Below are 12,417 nucleotides of genomic sequence, written 5' to 3'. Positions count from 1 at the left end.
CTTTCACAGAGGCGCAACGATTAATGATGGGGGTGCACCCTTCAATGCGCCTTACGACTCTAGGGAGTGATTGAGACGATTCGTAGCGTGTGCTCATTTCTCTCTATTCCCCGTGTTGCAGTGGTAGGATGACGTAAATTACTGCTTCGACACGTAACGGCATTATAATCACGTGCAGGAGCTGAGGGCTTTAGTTTTGTTTCGTTTTCCATGGCGTTCGTAAGCGCGCAAATCAAAGGCAAGTCCTGCGTCTAAGACGAACGTAAATGCTTTTGAAAGTGCAGTGTGGTGCAGCTTGTAAAATCCTTGTCCACATTTGTGGTTTGTTGATGTTTGTTCTGTCTGCCAAAGTTGCATTTTGACATCCGGACGGGGGGACTTTATCATTTGAACGTGAAGCCAGCCTTAAACCCTCTGAGGCGTGTCTGTCTGCCGGCACGTATCTTGTGAAAGGTATTTTCTTTTTAACGGAGAGCAACTTTAAAAAGGTATCCGCAGCCACCTCGCAGTCCGTGTTTGATTATAGGAGGAATGCAGCGGCGGCGGGCTCGCTTTTGTCGTGGTCGAGTGGTTAAGGCGATGGGCTCGAAATGCGTTGGGGCTTCCCCGCGCAGGTTCGAAACCTGCCGACTCCGGCGTCTGCCGCACGTCGCCTTGTGCCTGCGCGGCAGAGGCGAAGTGCCACTTCTCCTTTCCTGGTACTATAACAACGCTAAATCGCTTGGCCCCGCTGCCATGGACATCAATTCTTCAGATAACCACACACTTTGCCTTCGCACCTCTGGTGCTCTGCTTATGCCTTTGAAAACCTAATGAATAAAGCTGAAAGAACCGACACGATATGTAGGTGCTCCTAAAGCACGCAGTAAACAACTGTTAACAGCAAGGGTTTCAGTGGGTTAACTGAGGAGAAGGCGTGATCGCTAATTGTTGACTTTTTATTTGGTGTTAGAAACACTCTTACTGTGCATGACGTGCAACAAATGTAGCCACAGAAATTGCATCACGCTTTCATGTATGCTATTGCAGACACCAACGTTGCCTAGATAGAAAACCGAAATAGCCGTGGGTTTGCTTGCTGGTCTGAAGGATCTCTCTTCGAATCTCTGTCATTTGTCAATGGAAGTAAAAGGCGCTGCAATCTCATACGTTCAGAATCAAACCCGCAGCTGTTGTTCGACTTTATTTCTTGACTAATTACAACTGAGTGTCGCATGAGCAGTTACATAAACTTGTCTGGTATATTTGAACACAAGTGCCGTTCTTCAATTAAAACTAACAGTACATTGTCAGGGACATTCAGTTCTATACAAACAAGAGACAGACAAGAGAATATTTCTACCGTTCATGTGGACTACGTGTTGACTTACTGATCGGAATAATTGAAAAGTTCGGGCTCATAGCCGATGCAGTGCGTGCTAATTAGAACAGCAACGCTGAGCTCTCAGCACCGTACTGAGCCCAGGTGTTTTTCTAAAGCTGTCAGGTGCAGTTCATTTACATGAAGGAAATCTCTTACTGGGTACGATTACAATGCAGTAAGTAGCACAGACTACTTAGGGAGTAGCCCGATGCGTTTAAAAACGACCCGAGCCAGGCAGGAGTCCAACCCGCAATCTCCTGATCCGTAGTCAGACGCGTTATCCATTGCGCCACTGGCCCCGGTGTGACACTGCAGGACTGTAACCCAGTGAGATCAGCACTGCAACTAGTAAAATATTACCCCCGGTCCATTCTTTACCAAAAGTGAGAAACACCTGTTTTCTACATTTTGTCTGTTTTAAAACCATATCTCTTTAAACCAAACCAAGAGTCTGTCTTTTGCACTGATATTCTGATTCATTTCGATTTCAAAGAAAAAAAAAACATTATCTTCCAAAGCATCATAAAATTGTCCCTTCTTCCAGACTCTACTTCTCTCTTGTAGTAGTACAGCAGACCTTTCCAGGTGAGCAGATCACAGAGTCCGAAATGAGCTTCCTCCATCAAGCAAAGTACCTGAACATGACTCTGTCTTCATAAAAGTGCCCCTGTAATAAAGAAATTAAATCCGAAATCAAGAGGGCAGTTGCCTACTGAAGTTCAAGAAGTCATCAATTTTAACCTAGCAACACATTAAAGGCTGCATCTATACAAGTACGATTCTAGAAATGCTCACCAGATTACGTTTTAAGAAGGAACTGCGCCTCAGGTTCCGCCGAGATCTTAACTCGGATGGCAGGATTCAGAGTCCGGAGTGCGGACTGATGGCGCACGGAGGGTCCACATACTGTGGATCCCTCAGTGATCTTCCGCGTGTTCAAACAGCCAGCGTGTGACTCCCCTGTCCCCGTGACCTCATTGCTCTGCTCTCGCCTCTGTGCAGCCGAGCCCGACTCATGGTAAAGTGGAAAAAAGTATGCCCTCAACGTGAGATTGACTCTGGAGTGAGGATAGACGTTACCTTTTTATCGTTGAACAGGATGTATGTGATGTGGCGACTAGGTTCAATTTTGTATCCTCTTTAAAAGATTAAGGACTGGGGTGAGCGTGATTTACCACCCTTTCAGCTAAGAACCCGACGTGCGCACCGTTTAAGCTGCATAGACTCGGTCGTTTAACTCTTCTCCATTAGAAGGGTTAAGGTTAAAGAAAAAAACATTGCTGACTTCTTTTTTTTTTTGCCAGCCGCGAGTGCTGATTAGCAAGGTTTGTATTTCATGTTTTGCAAGTTGCATCCATTATAAGAAAAACAAGTTGTTCAAGACAGGAAATGAATGCTTGCATTTAATTAAGTCTAGCCGTAGGCGGTTGTCCATAATGACCAGTTCTGTTCGAGAAGACAGAACAAAAAAGGCACCGCTGGGATTCGGAGCCAGGGTCTCCTGTTTACTAGACAGGCACCTTAAGCAACTAAGCCACGGCGCCCCAGGAGAGCTGTCCTTTGACAGCCACTTGGACACACCACTCAGACACATCTGCATTCGGTGTGTGCTCCGCCTGCTCGCTGAGCAAGTTGCCACCTTTACATATAATAGCAACATCAACACCAAGAGAAAGGGTGACAAATGGCTTTTATCTGGAACTTTTCATGTCCAAGGAGCTCAATGTGCTTTCTGTGTACAACAGGGCCACTGAACTCCACACTGGCCACTGAACCACAGCAGTGGCTTGCTGGCTTGACATCTCCCAAGGAAAATGTTGAAATCGCATGTGGAACAGGAAAATGACCCTCGAGTACGGGGGAAAAAAAAGAAAAAGATCATCTGGAGCGCGCCAACCCATGTCCGGACAGCCCAGATCCCTCGACGAGGTGGCCGAGTGGTTAAGGCGATGGACTGCTAATCCATTGTGCTCTGCACGCCTGGGTTCGAATCCCATTCTCGTCGCGCTCCATGTCTGACACGTGTGCCCGTTCGGCGTTGGCCCTCCTGTTGTTTGCTCCGGTTCTAGAGCCGTGCATTTTCTAGCGGTGGCTGAACATGGTATAGTAGGCTAACGTCGGTATCGAGCAGTAACAGTAACGGTATTTACGTGTCGCTGCTGCCAAGTGGCTCTGGGTTGAGACCGCGTTTTCACTTACTTGCAACGCAAACGGAGAAAGCGATTTTTGACAGTCTCTCGAGAGACCGCGCTAGGTGTTTAGGGATAGACTTTGTCAGTTCCCCCTGGGATGGTGGCCTCTCAAATAGTTTGTGATTCCTTATACAGTAGAAGCCTGCTTCGTGGCTTAAATCCAAGCTAAGGAAACGAGTTAGAGGTCTGATGCAGAACTGCGAATTCAATGAAGGGGAACACTACAGTACATTGCACTGTATGTGTGAGGAAAGCTGCCCCCTTCAGTCCCTTGTCGACCGAACAGAGGACTGTAAAGGATACCGCCAAGAAACTTAAGGATGCTGGTTGGAATCCAGCTCCAAAGAAGCCCCTTTGGGTGTTATGTCATCAAAAAGTAAGAACAGCGAATCTCCCTTTGATCAAAAGCGCAACAGAGCTGTTTTCCGTGGAGCAGGTTTCAGACCCGTAGACCTGTTTTATTTGTAGGGCAGGGCGCATTCCCAAACGCGAATCTCCTGTTTTAGAAATGCTTTGGGCGGCGTGAAGTGAAAATAAGAAGTGGGCTCCAGATGCACATGGAAGCAATCAAGTGTTTCATCCGAGCTGTTTCAAAGACTGCCCAAGAGCTTTCCTTTCACAGAGGCGCAACGATTAATGATGGGGGTGCACCCTTCAATGCGCCTTACGACTCTAGGGAGTGATTGAGACGATTCGTAGCGTGTGCTCATTTCTCTCTATTCCCCGTGTTGCAGTGGTAGGATGACGTCAATTACTGCTTCGACACGTAACGGCATTATAATCACGTGCAGGAGCTGAGGGCTTTAGTTTTGTTTCGTTTTCCATGGCGTTCGTAAGCGCGCAAATCAAAGGCAAGTCCTGCGTCTAAGACGAACGTAAATGCTTTTGAAAGTGCAGTGTGGTGCAGCTTGTAAAATCCTTGTCCACATTTGTGGTTTGTTGATGTTTGTTCTGTCTGCCAAAGTTGCATTTTGACATCCGGACGGGGGGACTTTATCATTTGAACGTGAAGCCAGCCTTAAACCCTCTGAGGCGTGTCTGTCTGCCGGCACGTATCTTGTGAAAGGTATTTTCTTTTTAACGGAGAGCAACTTTAAAAAGGTATCCGCAGCCACCTCGCAGTCCGTGTTTGATTATAGGAGGAATGCGGCGGCGGCGGGCTCGCTTTTGTCGTGGTCGAGTGGTTAAGGCGATGGGCTCGAAATGCGTTGGGGCTTCCCCGCGCAGGTTCGAAACCTGCCGACTCCGGCGTCTGCCGCACGTCGCCTTGTGCCTGCGCGGCAGAGGCGAAGTGCCGCTTCTCCTTTCCTGGTACTATAACAACGCTAAATCGCTTGGCCCCGCTGCCATGGACATCAATTCTTCAGATAACCACACACTTTGCCTTCGCACCTCTGGTGCTCTGCTTATGCCTTTGAAAACCTAATGAATAAAGCTGAAAGAACCGACACGATATGTAGGTGCTCCTAAAGCACGCAGTAAACAACTGTTAACAGCAAGGGTTTCAGTGGGTTAACTGAGGAGAAGGCGTGATCGCTAATTGTTGACTTTTTATTTGGTGTTAGAAACACTCTTACTGTGCATGACGTGCAACAAATGTAGCCACAGAAATTGCATCACGCTTTCATGTATGCTATTGCAGACACCAACGTTGCCTAGATAGAAAACCGAAATAGCCGTGGGTTTGCTTGCTGGTCTGAAGGATCTCTCTTCGAATCTCTGTCATTTGTCAATGGAAGTAAAAGGCGCTGCAATCTCATACGTTCAGAATCAAACCCGCAGCTGTTGTTCGACTTTATTTCTTGACTAATTACAACTGAGTGTCGCATGAGCAGTTACATAAACTTGTCTGGTATATTTGAACACAGGTGCCGTTCTTCAATTAAAACTAACAGTACATTGTCAGGGACATTCAGTTCTATACAAACAAGAGACAGACAAGAGAATATTTCTACCGTTCATGTGGACTACGTGTTGACTTACTGATCGGAATAATTGAAAAGTTCGGGCTCATAGCCGATGCAGTGCGTGCTAATTAGAACAGCAACGCTGAGCTCTCAGCACCGTACTGAGCCCAGGTGTTTTTCTAAAGCTGTCAGGTGCAGTTCATTTACATGAAGGAAATCTCTTACTGGGTACGATTGCAATGCAGTAAGTAGCACAGACTACTTAGGGAGTAGCCCGATGCGTTTAAAAACGACCCGAGCCAGGCAGGAGTCCAACCCGCAATCTCCTGATCCGTAGTCAGACGCGTTATCCATTGCGCCACTGGCCCCGGTGTGACACTGCAGGACTGTAACCCAGTGAGATCAGCACTGCAACTAGTAAAATATTACCCCCGGTCCATTCTTTACCAAAGTGAGAAACACCTGTTTTCTACATTTTGTCTGTTTTAAAACCATATCTCTTTAAACCAAACCAAGTGTCTGTCTTTTGCACTGATATTCTGATTCATTTCGATTTCAAAGAAAAAAAAAACATTATCTTCCAAAGCATCATAAAATTGTCCCTTCTTCCAGACTCTACTTCTCTCTTGTAGTAGTACAGCAGACCTTTCCAGGTGAGCAGATCACAGAGTCCGAAATGAGCTTCCTCCATCAAGCAAAGTACCTGAACATGACTCTGTCTTCATAAAAGTGCCCCTCTAATAAAGAAATTAAATCCGAAATCAAGAGGGCAGTTGCCTACTGAAGTTCAAGAAGTCATCAATTTTAACCTAGCAACACATTAAAGGCTGCATCTATACAAGTACGATTCTAGAAATGCTCACCAGATTACGTTTTAAGAAGGAACTGCGCCTCAGGTTCCGCCGAGATCTTAACTCGGATGGCAGGATTCAGAGTCCGGAGTGCGGACTGATGGCGCACGGAGGGTCCACATACTGTGGATCCCTCAGTGATCTTCCGCGTGTTCAAACAGCCAGCGTGTGACTCCCCTGTCCCCGTGACCTCATTGCTCTGCTCTCGCCTCTGTGCAGCCGAGCCCGACTCATGGTAAAGTGGAAAAAAGTATGCCCTCAACGTGAGATTGACTCTGGAGTGAGGATAGACGTTACCTTTTTATCGTTGAACAGGATGTATGTGATGTGGCGACTAGGTTCAATTTTGTATCCTCTTTAAAAGATTAAGGACTGGGGTGAGCGTGATTTACCACCCTTTCAGCTAAGAACCCGACGTGCGCACCGTTTAAGCTGCATAGACTCGGTCGTTTAACTCTTCTCCATTAGAAGGGTTAAGGTTAAAGAAAAAAACATTGCTGACTTCTTTTTTTTTTTGCCAGCCGCGAGTGCTGATTAGCAAGGTTTGTATTTCATGTTTTGCAAGTTGCATCCATTATAAGAAAAACAAGTTGTTCAAGACAGGAAATGAATGCTTGCATTTAATTAAGTCTAGCCGTAGGCGGTTGTCCATAATGACCAGTTCTGTTCGAGAAGACAGAACAAAAAAGGCACCGCTGGGATTCGGAGCCAGGGTCTCCTGTTTACTAGACAGGCACCTTAAGCAACTAAGCCACGGCGCCCCAGGAGAGCTGTCCTTTGACAGCCACTTGGACACACCACTCAGACACATCTGCATTCGGTGTGTGCTCCGCCTGCTCGCTGAGCAAGTTGCCACCTTTACATATAATAGCAACATCAACACCAAGAGAAAGGGTGACAAATGGCTTTTATCTGGAACTTTTCATGTCCAAGGAGCTCAATGTGCTTTCTGTGTACAACAGGGCCACTGAACTCCACACTGGCCACTGAACCACAGCAGTGGCTTGCTGGCTTGACATCTCCCAAGGAAAATGTTGAAATCGCATGTGGAACAGGAAAATGACCCTCGAGTACGGGGGAAAAAAAAGAAAAAGATCATCTGGAGCGCGCCAACCCATGTCCGGACAGCCCAGATCCCTCGACGAGGTGGCCGAGTGGTTAAGGCGATGGACTGCTAATCCATTGTGCTCTGCACGCCTGGGTTCGAATCCCATTCTCGTCGCGCTCCATGTCTGACACGTGTGCCCGTTCGGCGTTGGCCCTCCTGTCGTTTGCTCCGGTTCTAGAGCCGTGCATTTTCTAGCGGTGGCTGAACATGGTATAGTAGGCTAACGTCGGTATCGAGCAGTAACAGTAACGGTATTTACGTGTCGCTGCTGCCAAGTGGCTCTGGGTTGAGACCGCGTTTTCACTTACTTGCAACGCAAACGGAGAAAGCGATTTTTGACAGTCTCTCGAGAGACCGCGCTAGGTGTTTAGGGATAGACTTTGTCAGTTCCCCCTGGGATGGTGGCCTCTCAAATAGTTTGTGATTCCTTATACAGTAGAAGCCTGCTTCGTGGCTTAAATCCAAGCTAAGGAAACGAGTTAGAGGTCTGATGCAGAACTGCGAATTCAATGAAGGGGAACACTACAGTACATTGCACTGTATGTGTGAGGAAAGCTGCCCCCTTCAGTCCCTTGTCGACCGAACAGAGGACTGTAAAGGATACCGCCAAGAAACTTAAGGATGCTGGTTGGAATCCAGCTCCAAAGAAGCCCCTTTGGGTGTTATGTCATCAAAAAGTAAGAACAGCGAATCTCCCTTTGATCAAAAGCGCAACAGAGCTGTTTTCCGTGGAGCAGGTTTCAGACCCGTAGACCTGTTTTATTTGTAGGGCAGGGCGCATTCCCAAACGCGAATCTCCTGTTTTAGAAATGCTTTGGGCGGCGTGAAGTGAAAATAAGAAGTGGGCTCCAGATGCACATGGAAGCAATCAAGTGTTTCATCCGAGCTGTTTCAAAGACTGCCCAAGAGCTTTCCTTTCACAGAGGCGCAACGATTAATGATGGGGGTGCACCCTTCAATGCGCCTTACGACTCTAGGGAGTGATTGAGACGATTCGTAGCGTGTGCTCATTTCTCTCTATTCCCCGTGTTGCAGTGGTAGGATGACGTCAATTACTGCTTCGACACGTAACGGCATTATAATCACGTGCAGGAGCTGAGGGCTTTAGTTTTGTTTCGTTTTCCATGGCGTTCGTAAGCGCGCAAATCAAAGGCAAGTCCTGCGTCTAAGACGAACGTAAATGCTTTTGAAAGTGCAGTGTGGTGCAGCTTGTAAAATCCTTGTCCACATTTGTGGTTTGTTGATGTTTGTTCTGTCTGCCAAAGTTGCATTTTGACATCCGGACGGGGGGACTTTATCATTTGAACGTGAAGCCAGCCTTAAACCCTCTGAGGCGTGTCTGTCTGCCGGCACGTATCTTGTGAAAGGTATTTTCTTTTTAACGGAGAGCAACTTTAAAAAGGTATCCGCAGCCACCTCGCAGTCCGTGTTTGATTATAGGAGGAATGCGGCGGCGGCGGGCTCGCTTTTGTCGTGGTCGAGTGGTTAAGGCGATGGGCTCGAAATGCGTTGGGGCTTCCCCGCGCAGGTTCGAAACCTGCCGACTCCGGCGTCTGCCGCACGTCGCCTTGTGCCTGCGCGGCAGAGGCGAAGTGCCGCTTCTCCTTTCCTGGTACTATAACAACGCTAAATCGCTTGGCCCCGCTGCCATGGACATCAATTCTTCAGATAACCACACACTTTGCCTTCGCACCTCTGGTGCTCTGCTTATGCCTTTGAAAACCTAATGAATAAAGCTGAAAGAACCGACACGATATGTAGGTGCTCCTAAAGCACGCAGTAAACAACTGTTAACAGCAAGGGTTTCAGTGGGTTAACTGAGGAGAAGGCGTGATCGCTAATTGTTGACTTTTTATTTGGTGTTAGAAACACTCTTACTGTGCATGACGTGCAACAAATGTAGCCACAGAAATTGCATCACGCTTTCATGTATGCTATTGCAGACACCAACGTTGCCTAGATAGAAAACCGAAATAGCCGTGGGTTTGCTTGCTGGTCTGAAGGATCTCTCTTCGAATCTCTGTCATTTGTCAATGGAAGTAAAAGGCGCTGCAATCTCATACGTTCAGAATCAAACCCGCAGCTGTTGTTCGACTTTATTTCTTGACTAATTACAACTGAGTGTCGCATGAGCAGTTACATAAACTTGTCTGGTATATTTGAACACAAGTGCCGTTCTTCAATTAAAACTAACAGTACATTGTCAGGGACATTCAGTTCTATACAAACAAGAGACAGACAAGAGAATATTTCTACCGTTCATGTGGACTACGTGTTGACTTACTGATCGGAATAATTGAAAAGTTCGGGCTCATAGCCGATGCAGTGCGTGCTAATTAGAACAGCAACGCTGAGCTCTCAGCACCGTACTGAGCCCAGGTGTTTTTCTAAAGCTGTCAGGTGCAGTTCATTTACATGAAGGAAATCTCTTACTGGGTACGATTACAATGCAGTAAGTAGCACAGACTACTTAGGGAGTAGCCCGATGCGTTTAAAAACGACCCGAGCCAGGCAGGAGTCCAACCCGCAATCTCCTGATCCGTAGTCAGACGCGTTATCCATTGCGCCACTGGCCCCGGTGTGACACTGCAGGACTGTAACCCAGTGAGATCAGCACTGCAACTAGTAAAATATTACCCCCGGTCCATTCTTTACCAAAAGTGAGAAACACCTGTTTTCTACATTTTGTCTGTTTTAAAACCATATCTCTTTAAACCAAACCAAGAGTCTGTCTTTTGCACTGATATTCTGATTCATTTCGATTTCAAAGAAAAAAAAAACATTATCTTCCAAAGCATCATAAAATTGTCCCTTCTTCCAGACTCTACTTCTCTCTTGTAGTAGTACAGCAGACCTTTCCAGGTGAGCAGATCACAGAGTCCGAAATGAGCTTCCTCCATCAAGCAAAGTACCTGAACATGACTCTGTCTTCATAAAAGTGCCCCTGTAATAAAGAAATTAAATCCGAAATCAAGAGGGCAGTTGCCTACTGAAGTTCAAGAAGTCATCAATTTTAACCTAGCAACACATTAAAGGCTGCATCTATACAAGTACGATTCTAGAAATGCTCACCAGATTACGTTTTAAGAAGGAACTGCGCCTCAGGTTCCGCCGAGATCTTAACTCGGATGGCAGGATTCAGAGTCCGGAGTGCGGACTGATGGCGCACGGAGGGTCCACATACTGTGGATCCCTCAGTGATCTTCCGCGTGTTCAAACAGCCAGCGTGTGACTCCCCTGTCCCCGTGACCTCATTGCTCTGCTCTCGCCTCTGTGCAGCCGAGCCCGACTCATGGTAAAGTGGAAAAAAATATGCCCTCAACGTGAGATTGACTCTGGAGTGAGGATAGACGTTACCTTTTTATCGTTGAACAGGATGTATGTGATGTGGCGACTAGGTTCAATTTTGTATCCTCTTTAAAAGATTAAGGACTGGGGTGAGCGTGATTTACCACCCTTTCAGCTAAGAACCCGACGTGCGCACCGTTTAAGCTGCATAGACTCGGTCGTTTAACTCTTCTCCATTAGAAGGGTTAAGGTTAAAGAAAAAAACATTGCTGACTTCTTTTTTTTTTTGCCAGCCGCGAGTGCTGATTAGCAAGGTTTGTATTTCATGTTTTGCAAGTTGCATCCATTATAAGAAAAACAAGTTGTTCAAGACAGGAAATGAATGCTTGCATTTAATTAAGTCTAGCCGTAGGCGGTTGTCCATAATGACCAGTTCTGTTCGAGAAGACAGAACAAAAAAGGCACCGCTGGGATTCGGAGCCAGGGTCTCCTGTTTACTAGACAGGCACCTTAAGCAACTAAGCCACGGCGCCCCAGGAGAGCTGTCCTTTGACAGCCACTTGGACACACCACTCAGACACATCTGCATTCGGTGTGTGCTCCGCCTGCTCGCTGAGCAAGTTGCCACCTTTACATATAATAGCAACATCAACACCAAGAGAAAGGGTGACAAATGGCTTTTATCTGGAACTTTTCATGTCCAAGGAGCTCAATGTGCTTTCTGTGTACAACAGGGCCACTGAACTCCACACTGGCCACTGAACCACAGCAGTGGCTTGCTGGCTTGACATCTCCCAAGGAAAATGTTGAAATCGCATGTGGAACAGGAAAATGACCCTCGAGTACGGGGGAAAAAAAAGAAAAAGATCATCTGGAGCGCGCCAACCCATGTCCGGACAGCCCAGATCCCTCGACGAGGTGGCCGAGTGGTTAAGGCGATGGACTGCTAATCCATTGTGCTCTGCACGCCTGGGTTCGAATCCCATTCTCGTCGCGCTCCATGTCTGACACGTGTGCCCGTTCGGCGTTGGCCCTCCTGTCGTTTGCTCCGGTTCTAGAGCCGTGCATTTTCTAGCGGTGGCTGAACATGGTATAGTAGGCTAACGTCGGTATCGAGCAGTAACAGTAACGGTATTTACGTGTCGCTGCTGCCAAGTGGCTCTGGGTTGAGACCGCGTTTTCACTTACTTGCAACGCAAACGGAGAAAGCGATTTTTGACAGTCTCTCGAGAGACCGCGCTAGGTGTTTAGGGATAGACTTTGTCAGTTCCCCCTGGGATGGTGGCCTCTCAAATAGTTTGTGATTCCTTATACAGTAGAAGCCTGCTTCGTGGCTTAAATCCAAGCTAAGGAAACGAGTTAGAGGTCTGATGCAGAACTGCGAATTCAATGAAGGGGAACACTACAGTACATTGCACTGTATGTGTGAGGAAAGCTGCCCCCTTCAGTCCCTTGTCGACCGAACAGAGGACTGTAAAGGATACCGCCAAGAAACTTAAGGATGCTGGTTGGAATCCAGCTCCAAAGAAGCCCCTTTGGGTGTTATGTCATCAAAAAGTAAGAACAGCGAATCTCCCTTTGATCAAAAGCGCAACAGAGCTGTTTTCCGTGGAGCAGGTTTCAGACCCGTAGACCTGTTTTATTTGTAGGGCAGGGCGCATTCCCAAACGCGAATCTCCTGTTTTAGAAATGCTTTGGGCGGCGTGAA

General features: G+C 47.1%; 3 non-coding genes across 3 annotated transcripts; all 3 read left to right on the top strand.

Annotated features, from left to right (window-relative positions):
• Nucleotides 1-3,286: 3,286 nt before the first annotated feature.
• On the top strand, nucleotides 3,287-3,368 carry trnas-gcu (transfer RNA serine (anticodon GCU)). The gene has a single exon. It is a non-coding gene; the product is annotated as a tRNA-Ser (tRNA).
• A 4,085-nt stretch (nucleotides 3,369-7,453) lies between these two features.
• Nucleotides 7,454-7,535, top strand: trnas-gcu (transfer RNA serine (anticodon GCU)). Its single transcript has one exon. It is a non-coding gene; the product is annotated as a tRNA-Ser (tRNA).
• Nucleotides 7,536-11,621: 4,086 nt separating this feature from the next.
• On the top strand, nucleotides 11,622-11,703 carry trnas-gcu (transfer RNA serine (anticodon GCU)). The gene has a single exon. It is a non-coding gene; the product is annotated as a tRNA-Ser (tRNA).
• The last annotated feature ends 714 nt before the right edge of the window (nucleotides 11,704-12,417 follow it).

The sequence above is a fragment of the Lepisosteus oculatus genome, unplaced genomic scaffold (assembly GCF_040954835.1).
Source record: "Lepisosteus oculatus isolate fLepOcu1 unplaced genomic scaffold, fLepOcu1.hap2 HAP2_SCAFFOLD_113, whole genome shotgun sequence".
Classification (NCBI taxonomy): Eukaryota; Metazoa; Chordata; class Actinopteri; order Semionotiformes; family Lepisosteidae; genus Lepisosteus; species Lepisosteus oculatus.
This window is presented reverse-complemented; position numbering and strand designations above follow the sequence as displayed.